Source organism: Lycorma delicatula, chromosome 11 (genome assembly GCF_047948215.1).
Source record: "Lycorma delicatula isolate Av1 chromosome 11, ASM4794821v1, whole genome shotgun sequence".
NCBI lineage: Eukaryota > Metazoa > Arthropoda > Insecta > Hemiptera > Fulgoridae > Lycorma > Lycorma delicatula.
In genome coordinates, this window is record NC_134465.1 from 53,179,857 (window position 1) to 53,191,507 (window position 11,651).

The following is an 11,651-nucleotide window of genomic DNA, read 5'->3' on the forward strand; positions in this document are numbered from 1 at the left end:
AAGTGATTTTGAAGTCGCAAGAATTCTAAGGTTCAATTCCTAATAAAGGCAGTTACTTTTATACAGATTTGAATACTAGATCATGGATTCTTTGGTAGTTGGGTTTCAATTAACCACACATCTCAAGAAAAGTCAGCCTGAGTCTGTACAAGACTACACTTTATTTACATTTATACAAATCATCCTCATTCATCTTCTGAAGTAATTTGTTTCGGTGGTTCCAGAGGCTAAACAGAAAAAGAGACAGAGGTAGATTTAAATTTGAAATAAATTAAACACTTTTTTTAATTAAAAAATATTTTTGTTACCAAAGACCACTGGAGTGGGATGAGCAAAAAACTTTTATTGTGGTTTGAAGGCCTACTGATGTAGAAAATATAGATGCAATAAACTCCCATTAACTCCTTTTCTGAAGCAAGATACAGCTAAAAGAAGAAGAATACATAGTCATTCTTTAGGGAAGGAAGTGAATATTAAATAAAAATGTTTGGTAATTTGTAATTTTGATAGAAAAAACTTCAATTTTGCATGAAAAATCATTTGTCAAAGTGCCCCAGTAAAGATTTGAAAATTTTATTTCATTCAAAACACTCCCACCCCTTTTTCCAATTTTGGTAAACATTTAATTTATCAAGTTTGAAGAAAATCAGTCAACCGGTTCCAGAGTTATAAGACCAAATACAGGGCAACATACATACGTACATATGTCTATCTAACAAAAATATATTTTTGAGGTTAGGAGCATTGGAATAGACATTTTCTTCGCAGATTATTTACAACGTATTTATATACATATATATTGTTTTTGTTAAACATTTTTTAAAATGACTTCTTAAGACACAAAACAAATTTTTTAAAATAGACCAATTTTATATTTGTTCTTTTGACCAGTCTGTATATTTTCCCGTTATAGATATAGCCACAAAAGTAATATTTGAGTTTTACCTCAAATTTAGGTTTTTATTTTGAATAAAGCATTAATATAATTTTGTATAGATCACTAATCAATTATAATTTATTGTTTAAATTAAAAAAAAAGAAAAAAGAGTAACTAAAATAGTACAACAATCATTTTGTAATTGGTAAAATCATTGTAAGTTAGAAATAAATGTTTTAATCCAATTTGTGATAAATATCTTAACTGTTAAATATTTTAAATTTTAATTAAGTTATTTTGCAGGATTAACAGAAAAATAAAACCACATTGTTTTATACTTATTATTAAAAAAAAAAATACTGGGTAGCCTGTTTCTTATATATATTTTTTAATTTCTAAATTACAGTTTTAAAAGAGTGGATTCCATTAAAGGTTCAGTTCGCATTTACTTTATTATTATTATTATTACGATGATGTAAAAGTTAATTAAATAATCTAGAGGCATGCTGTTGAAAATAATTTCACATTCCAGTTTGATGAAAAATGAATTTCTAATTTTATCTTTCTTCTGTGAAAAATCTTAATTTTGTATGTTTTAATGAGATTTTTATTAAAAAAAAAAATTATCTCCTTAAACTATTTGGTTACTCTGATCTGTCATCTGAATAACATAAGCTACAAGTAAATTTTATTTTTTAAATATTAATTTCTTTTAAACATAGTAAAAAGTAATATAATTTTATTATAGAATTTAACTATTGGCACCCTGATATAAATATTGAGTTTATCTAAATATATTTAGAGAGGATTTAAATTATATTTTTATAACTATTTTCATGTGAATATTGTAACTAATGGGTTTAATTAATATATAGGTTACTTGAGCTATAATCTGTAAGAGAAACTTTTTTATAAATCTTATTTTATTTTTAAAAAAGTGTCTTTAAAACTTAAACACTTTCCTTTATTTAATGTTTAGCCTTCGGAAGAAAATAAACAGAAGCCGTATGGTTTCCTTCTACCATAAGGTATTACTTCAAAGGATGATATGTATAAATGTAAATGAATTGTAGTCTTGTATAGATTCAGGTCGACCATTCCTGAAATGTGTGTTTAATTGAAACTCAACCACCAAAGAACACTGGTAAGCATGATCTAGTATTCAAATCCATATAAGAATAGTAGGAAGTCTTTACTAGTATTTGAACCTTAGAACTCTTGACTTCGAAATCAGCTGATTTGCGATGACTGCTAGACCAACCCGGTGGGTTAAAACTTAAATGCTAGTAAGAGTGTTTATCACCTTGTGATATACATAATGCAAAGTTTTCGGTTTCTAATTTGTAAAGGAAGGAATGTAAATGATTATTTGGTGAAACTTAATTTAGGACTGTAAATATTACAGGTATGGTTTGGGTGGAATTATAACTTATTTCCTTTAGAAATTTCTGGTTGATGAATTTGTTTGTTTCCTCCAATTATGTTATGACCATTCCAGTCAAATGATAACAAAAAATTAGCAATTCTTCTTAATTTTGTTTTGTAATGACTTGTCTAAATGGATAATCTTTAATTCTACTAAAATGATGGACTTTATTCCTCTCTCTCTCTCTCTACATCATTTAGAACAAGTCAAAATTGTAATAATATAAATGTTTTGACAGATAATTTGATAAATGCTTTATTTCAATAATTAATGGAAGCAGATATAATTTATGATTGGAAGGCTTAACTAAATGATATAAACAAGCAGTATAAAAAGCTTTGGTTAATGGAAGAATGTCAATTCATTAAACATTTAGTATCAGGGTTATATAAGAAAAGATAACAATTCAATTTTTTTTTCAAAATTATTCAAATAAAAAAATAATAAACATATGAAGACTATTAAATTTTATTAGTAACCTAAAAAATTTAACCAAATTTTGAAAGGATGTTTCTAATTTCCAGTGATAATAACTTGCTGTACCAGGACATTATTGGGAGTTCTTCTGTAAGAAATATTTAAGGAACAACTTGTGAACAATTATTCTTTTTTTTTTAACATTAACATTATTTGAGATTGCAAATTTATTTTTTTGATGGAATCTTAACAAATATTATTAATTGATTTGAGAGTTATTTTCTGCTTTTCCTAGCATTGTTACTCTAACATTCATAGTTGACTGGTTACAGAGTACTTCCAATCTCAAAACTAATTTAAGCAATCTAGTTTTGAGAATACTCCAAAACGCATCAACTTTTATTTTAAAGTGACGATACTAGGAAAGGCAGAAAATAACATTAAAATCAATTATGATAATCCTAGTCGAAATATAAAATATTGTGAAAATATTATAAATATTGGAATATTCAAAGTGCAGTATTATAGATCCTTTTGAGGCCTTAAAGGTTATATCCTACATTGATACTTTAATTATAAAATTGATTTAATCAGATTTGGATTAATAAAATAGTTCTGGAGTCATTAAACTGCAGATGCTATATAAGAATGAGGTGATCTGCCTGATTTATAACATTTTCATGAGATTTATACATATTTAGAAAAGACATTTGTTATTTATTTTGTTTTATTGAGGTCTTTAAAGTGAGTGGTTCATTGTGCTTATATTTTTGGTTTGACCTTTAAATGGAGGGAGTATAATTTTTTGATAAATACGAAAACTGTTGTTATTTTTTTATGATACCTTTATTTAGGAGTATGATATGATCAATGCTAGCAGCGCCTGTGTAGGTAGTATTTTGTTTTATAATTGTTTAGAATTCTGTTCTCAAAATGAAGTCATTGTGAGCAACCTGAGTTAGAAGTTCAAATGGTCTAAATTTTTTTAAGTTAAATTTACAAATTCAGTTAGCTTTACCAAAAACAGTTTGTACTTTTCATTCTTTTTTTTAAAGACAGATATTCATTTCACATAGTTTTGTTTTATTTAGTTGAGAGTTAATATTTTTCTTAAATTTCTTCTACATACTATTTCTTCAGTGTCTACTGAAGATGACTGTTTAGCAATCAAAATGGCCAATCTAGTTTCTTATTTTAAAAACCTAAAATTAATAAATATTTTTTAAAGCATTTTCTTGGTCTCTATTTAATTTATGCAAAATATTCAATTTTATTATTTCTAGTGTTTTTTCTGATAATGAATTTTTTTTTTAGAAGCTATGGAACTAAACACTAAACTTAAATAAACACTAAGCTTCCTTTGAAATAAACACTTACTAAACCCATAATCCTTGCATCCAATTCTTTGAAAAATACATTCAGTCAGTTTCGCTAATACATAGTTTATTAACAAATAGAGCCATGTAGAGGAAAATACAAATGCAAATATAAAATTGTACACGTTAGATTTTAGTATTTTTGAACTAGCATCTCAAAAGATTGAAAAGCATAAAAATTCAGTGGTTCATTTAAGAACATACAGGACTTTATGACTTCCTAATCCTTTATGAGAAAATGAAGCAAGATCACACATTATAACTCATCATTTTATCACTTTATTTAATTGTGTTATTCTGTCACAGTATTGGCCAAATGTGTTCTCTGGCTTTTAAGAATTCTTAAAAAAGAAGAAATCTAGGAAATATAAAGTCAAATATATTGTTGTGTATCAATGTTTAACCTTCAAAATTCAGGTGATGTAAGAGTGTACGAGTTATACCTTCACTCTGTTCATTGCTAGGATTGACTGTATAAAATATATCATTACTGTTAAAAAAAAAAGACTCTGATTAGTTGTGGTTTTATCTCATAAGTTTTTTGTGCAACATAACAATGACAAAAATAGTAAAAAGTAACAAATTAATGTACCTCTTTCTGTGGAGAACAATCATTATATTAAAAATCTATACTTGTAAGGAAAATTATTTAGACATTTTTATTTATTCTTAAGATATAAATTTCTAATTAAAAAAAATAAATGGATAATGAAGTAACAGTCGATTTTTGTATTAATTTTTTCATGCTCTGAAAAAATGAACAAAAGCTGTCATGTTTTGTGTATTCATTTCTGGAAGATGTAGTCAATGTAAAGGAGATCTATTGATATGACCTTCAGTCTTGTTTTTATAGCAATATTGTCATTATTCTTTCCATTTTAATATTATAGATGCCACATTTTCCTTTTCAAAATTAGTATCCTTGCATAAAAAATGAACTATTCATATAATTCTTATGTAATAAACCTTTAGTTGTAAACACCTTCATGCGTAATTCATTTGTGTCATTTTTATACGTCATAGAAAATATTTTATTTTAAAAGTATACTACAAAAAAATGTACTACAATGAGAAGTGTAAAGCATGATTATATAACCCTGTCACAAAAATATTCTGTATTTATTATTTAAATTTGTAAATTTTACCTTCATTAGGCTACATTGAAAATAGAAAAACCTTTAATCTCTAGACTTCTACACAGAACCAAATATCACCAGAACGATTGTAATCACCATGACAACCCTAACAAAATACAGGTGATATAACTAAACCGGTTTTTTTAAAAGCAAACTGACAACACTAAATTCTTTTAATTTCCATTTAATATACAGATGAATTCAAATAATTTTCATTATTGATGAAGTGAATTGCATCGCTGAAACAATTTTTAAAAGTGTAATTAATACATATGTTAGCATAGACATGGTGATAACATTTGTAGATTTCAGGAAAGCTTATGACTGCATCCACAGAGAATACCTACTAAAAATTCTAAGATACCTCAGACTACATACCAAATTAATAAACATGATAAAACTGACCCTCACAAACGCTAAATTGAAGGTAAAATACAGAAATGAGTTCTCAAAACCATTTGAGATAACAGAATTGCGCCAAGGCTATGGGCCCTCATTGCTATTATTCAATTGCACTTTAGAAACGGTAATGAGAGAATAGCTCAAAAAATGCCCCCCAAAAGTAATAATGGGCTGAAAATTCAAAACAATTGTCTTGGTTTCGCTGACGACTTGGCGCTGCTAGCAAACTACATTGATGAAGCTAAATCATAGATATTAGAACTTCTAAACATTGCAAATAAAACTGGCCTCAAAATATCATTCAAAAAGACAGAAATTATGTCCCCAGAAACCAACATTATTAAAAGAAATAGACATAAAAGGTAATAAAATCAAAATAATAACCCAATTTAAATACCTTGGAGAAATAATATCAAACTACCTAAATGAAAAAAACTTTGATCCAAATAATAAGGAACAAACTAGTTAAAGCTCAAAAATTAAACTGGTACACTTACAATAAAAAATGCCTATCAATAAATGCAAAAATAAGACACTAAAACACAGTTATAAAACCAGAAGCTACTTATGTAGCAGAAACACTCTTGTACCTGAACGAATAATCAAAGACAGACAGACTTCAAAAAATTGAAAGAAGAGTTGGAAGAATTTGCATCAATAAAAGGTACCAGAAAGATGGGCAGTGGTGGATTGTGCCTGACAAAGTTGTGTACAAAGTGTTAGTACTCATCACTGGTAACGTGCGTAAGAAGAGACTAGGATTCTTTGGACATATCATGAGGATGCAAGATTCAATACTTCTGAAACAGCTAGTACAGTATAATCTCAACTCGAAAAACACTAAGACAGGATGAGGAGAAATAAGAGAGGATCTGAAGGAAACTGGCCTCACACAAGAAGACACCACAGATAAGATACAATTAAACAAGAAAATCAAGAACAAAAACACTCGCTTCACACTAACAAGAAAAACCTCTAAACATGAACATTTTCAACAGTAGAAAAGGCACAAAGATCGGAACTTATGAAAGAGTACTGGGAGGATCACAAGGCCCAAACAGTCCCATCGAAGAATTTTGGATAATGGACTGACTAAAGTGATCCTATGCAGTCACAAAAGATAATAGTTAACTTGTATTTTTTAGATTTAATACATGTGACTGTAAAAAATTATTTATTTATTTATTTATTTTTTTGTCTTCGGTCATTTAATGTGACTGAAGACAAGATATTTTAGAAAATATTAAGCTTTTAAAAATTTACTAGCTGATTACTAAAAGTTCCTGGCAAATGTACGTTATCAAAGTCTGAATGAAAAATACCAAATGAGTAAATTGTTATTTAACTTGTAGTTATTTTATTTATCTAGTATTTTAATATATTTGGTTAACTATCATTTCATGAATTTATTATTTTTGATTATTATTTAACCACAACTATTTTTTTAATTTATAATTAGTTGTTCATTTTATTATGATGCTGTTCTGATCAGCTTTTACCACGTTTCTGTAGCTTAATTCAGGCAAATACAGTTAATTTTTTATCAATGGATTGGTACATTTGCCCATTACACTCACACAATATATATATACACTCATATTTGTGTGTGTATGTATTGAAATCCATTTAAGTTAATAACTCAGGATTGACTGGACCAAATATCTTTAAATTTGTTATTATCTTTAATATTTTCCACTGCTCAAAAATACAAAAAAATTAATCAGAATTTTCAACTCCTTCCAGATTTGCTATTTTTTGTTCAGACTTGGTTTTGCATATTTTTGAGGAACTTTTAACTGTGCAGCTAGTGATATTTTTTAAAAGCTATTTTCAAAATAGTTTTTTTACATTTATATGTGTATAAAATCTAAAAAATAGACTAAGAAATATTAGTTACTCTTTCAAATATTGTATTCAATGATGCAGCTTATGTCAGCAGTTAGTATTATAAATACTGCTTGTTCATTCCTGCATAAGGCTAATTATATTTATTGCCTGGCTCTTTATTCAATCAAAAAAATCTGAAGAGTCTGAACTCCTATTTCATAATCATATAATAAATGAATATCTAGATACATCTGGAAACATGACCTTGACAGTCTATTATAGCCAACTGTTTTTTACATTCAATAATATCCATTGATATTATGTTAAATTCTGGTAAATGTGTATGTGATGAAACATGCCAACATTTCTTTTTAGAATAATCTCTCTCTTTATATGTATTGTTACTAACCCTTCTTAGAAACCATTAAAGAAGGGATTTTTTTCTCATTCAACTCTAAGGTAGGGGACAGAGGATATAATCCAATTTTTCAGAACCAGCAAATCTTGTAGTTGAGATACAAGACTGTCAAGTAATATTTACTTCAATTTTATGAACTTTCCATAAATCCACCCCTAAGAGGATAACATCTTTTATCCCCTAAACTCTTTATATCTTATGTTCCTGTTATAATAAAAGAGATTTGAAAGTCAGCACAGATAACACCGGTATTGTATGAAAGTACATCTTGGGGTATCTTCTTTAAACCACACCTAAAAGAATCAAAATGGATTTTGGTAGATTTCATAATCCCTATATATTTTATGATTCAATTTTGATAAAAACTAAACTAAATTTGTTTTGAATATGGTAATTCCAATTTCATAATCATATACTAATTTCATATTTGCACATGTTCTAAATAAAAATTGGGTGGAACTACTTTTAAATGGGTGAAACAAGATAAATAAGGGTTCATAATTCCCTTGGATGTTTAATATTTAATAAAAATGAAAAATTCATAAGATAGTATTTATGAACATGTATGAAACAATATTTCAGGAATTTTTTTTTAAACATTCTTTAAGAGGATGAGACTGGATTGGGTGCGTCTGCATATTATTTTTTACTTTATATTCTGAAAGTACTGAAATCATCTAACATAAACATCATGCGGTGATTAAATTTTATTTCATTCATTCCCTCCATAGATCTAATTTAAAATTAGTATAAAAATTGCATATTGATTTTCATGTATAAAAAGGTTTTATGTGGTGAGAAGGGAAAAGATACTATAATAATGATAGCATAAAAATTAAGTATTTCCCCACATAAAGTGCAGGTTCTTTAAGTACTACATAAATAAATAATAATTTATTTTAATAAAAAACCAAACAAATTTCTTATTAGATAAATAAGCATTGCGATCTGATTCTTTAAGTTTGTGAAGAGATCTTCAAAAGGTATGGTGAGGATTCAAATTTCCCTAACACGTTAACTGCTGTAATTAACATAGAATTATTAATATTCGAACTATTTTTTTTTCAAAAAACATTTTTTACAAAAATATATTTTCTTACTTAAGCAACAATTAAAAAATTTAATTGTATGTAAGAGGTTAAGACCTCTTTTTTAAGGCTTGTGAGTCCCGTACAAATACTACAGCTACTGTCGTATTCTAAATAAAGCCCACTGGGCTGGTCTAGTGGTTAACTTGTCATCACAAATCAGTTGATTTCAAAGTCGAGAGTTCTAAGGTTCAAATTCTAGTAAAGGCAGTTACTTTTAAATGGATTTGAATATTAGATTGTGGATACTGGTGTTCTTTGGTGGTTGGGTTTCAATTAATCACACATCACAGGAATAGTGGACCTGAGACTGTACAAGATTACACTTGATTTACATTCATAAACACAAAGTCCTTCAGTACTGCTAAAGCTAGAAGAAAGTAACTTTTTTTTCAATCGAAAGCAGATATCTCTTCTTTTTTTTAAATTACAATATTCTAACTGCCCACTTTTAAAAATTATTTATTTTGTTAGGGTTATTATATAAAATTTGTATAATATTTGTAAAATTAATATGTAAAATTTGTATAAAATTTGTAGACAATCAGAAATATTGTACTCTTGAATTGGTGTATCTATTCTCTAGATAACAAGAATCTCATACCAAGTTAATAAAAGAAAAAAAGAGCAAAGTGATTTTCCATTTTTTCTTCAGTGAGCAAAACAAATTGTTGCGCTTTTTCATGTAAGGCCTAACAAAATGCGGGAGATTTTTAATTTTATGAATAAGATCTTTATTCTATTCGCCATAGGGATTTGTTTTTTAGTGAACATCATTAATTTCAGTAAAATCAACTCATATTATTGCCTCTTAAACCTCAAATACTTTATATGTATTATAATCATAAAAGAAGATTGAAACAGATGTTGTAAAACAAAAAATTAATTCTCTTTTCTCAAGAAAAATTATATTGTGTAAATTGCTTCAATTCAACAAAAACATAATGGTGTGGAAATATTTTGGGTCCTAGTGATCCTCCAGGAATCCTAGGTCCTCTTTCATCAATAAGAAATGAAATATTTTATTTGAACCATTACTTTTTAAATTCATTGTAAATTTTTAGAGTTAGTAAATTATTGGAGATTTGGAATCCATTGAAGCCCCTCAACTTGCATTATTCAACTAATAATAAATTAAAATATTTTAACATTTGAACTATTATTTTTAAATAAGTGTTTTATTTTTAAGAGTCAATAAAATCTTCAATGGCCATAGAGATTGAGGTCAAACGTATACAGAACGAGACAGATTATAATAAATAATAATTGTTACCAGAAACTGGTGGGTCAATAAATTGGTTCTGGTTATTGTTCTTTCAAGATAACAATTTAAATCAATTTGTTTAATTTAGTATATTGTATATAATTTTATTATACTGATAAATTTAAACTTTCTCTTTGCTGAGAAAGAAAATTTTGTAATGATAATTCTACTGCAATTGATTATTTCCTTATTGACTTGCCCTTGTTTAGCTATTTAGTTTTAATAAATACATCTCACCTATCATGATATTATTATTTATTTTTTTTGTTACTTCTTGTTCCTTTTACATTACTTCTTGATAATGCAAATCAATTTTAGCTGTTACATTTAAAATTTAAATGGATATGATATATTTCTAGTTTTAATATCTGCAGATGTGACAAAATCTGTGACAAATTCTATCTGTTAGTAATTCCTTGCTTTTGGGATTTTGTGTTTGACATTAGACATCAAATATATCAGTTTTATTTAATATCTCTTTAACTCATTAACAAATAATGCATTCACATTTGTTATTTTATTTGTTATACTCAGATAGGTTGCATTATTATTATTTTGTAAAATAATTACTACTATATATTAATCAGATCTCTTTTTTAAATATAATTTTATACTTTTTAATGCTGATCTGATTACAATTTTTTGTGTGATTTCATTTCTTAATACTTCCAAGCAAATACTAATATACAAGTAAATATGTTTATGATTCCACTATTTTTAATAGATTTCTGACAAATAAAAAGATTTCTCGTGCTAATTTGTTTAAAATATTTGATTTTTTAGACTATAGCTCAAAAAGGAGTGTAATGTTTTTTGTGTTTATGTATGTATACACGTTCCACTGTAGCTGCTCAGAGGCTGAACCAATTTAGATGTATGACCCCATGTTGGAATCCTTATGTTACCGGGAATGTCATAAGCTATATAAATATACGTGTGTAAGTTGTAGAATAATTTTTTTATTTGGGAAACAGAATTACTAAAGATGGACGAAGCAGGTGCGATATAAAATACCAAATAGCACAGGCGAAACGAGCCTTCAGTAAGAAATATAATTTGTTTACATCAAAAATTAATTTAAACGTCAGGAAAAGATTTTTGAAAGTATATGTTTGGAGCGTCACTTTATTTGGATGTGAAACTTGGACGATCGGAGTAGCTGAGAAGAAAAGATTAGAAGCTTTTAAAATGCGGTGCTATAGGAGAATGTTAAAAATCAGACAGGTGGATAAAGTGACAAATGAAGAGGTGTTGCGGCAAATAGATGAAGAAAGAAGCATTTGGAAAAATGTAGCTAAAAGAAGAAACAGACTTATAGGCCACATATTAAGGCATCCTGGAATAGACGCTTTAATATTGGAGGGACAGGTAGAAGGAAAAAATTGTGTAGGCAGGCCACGTTTGGAATATGTAAAACAAA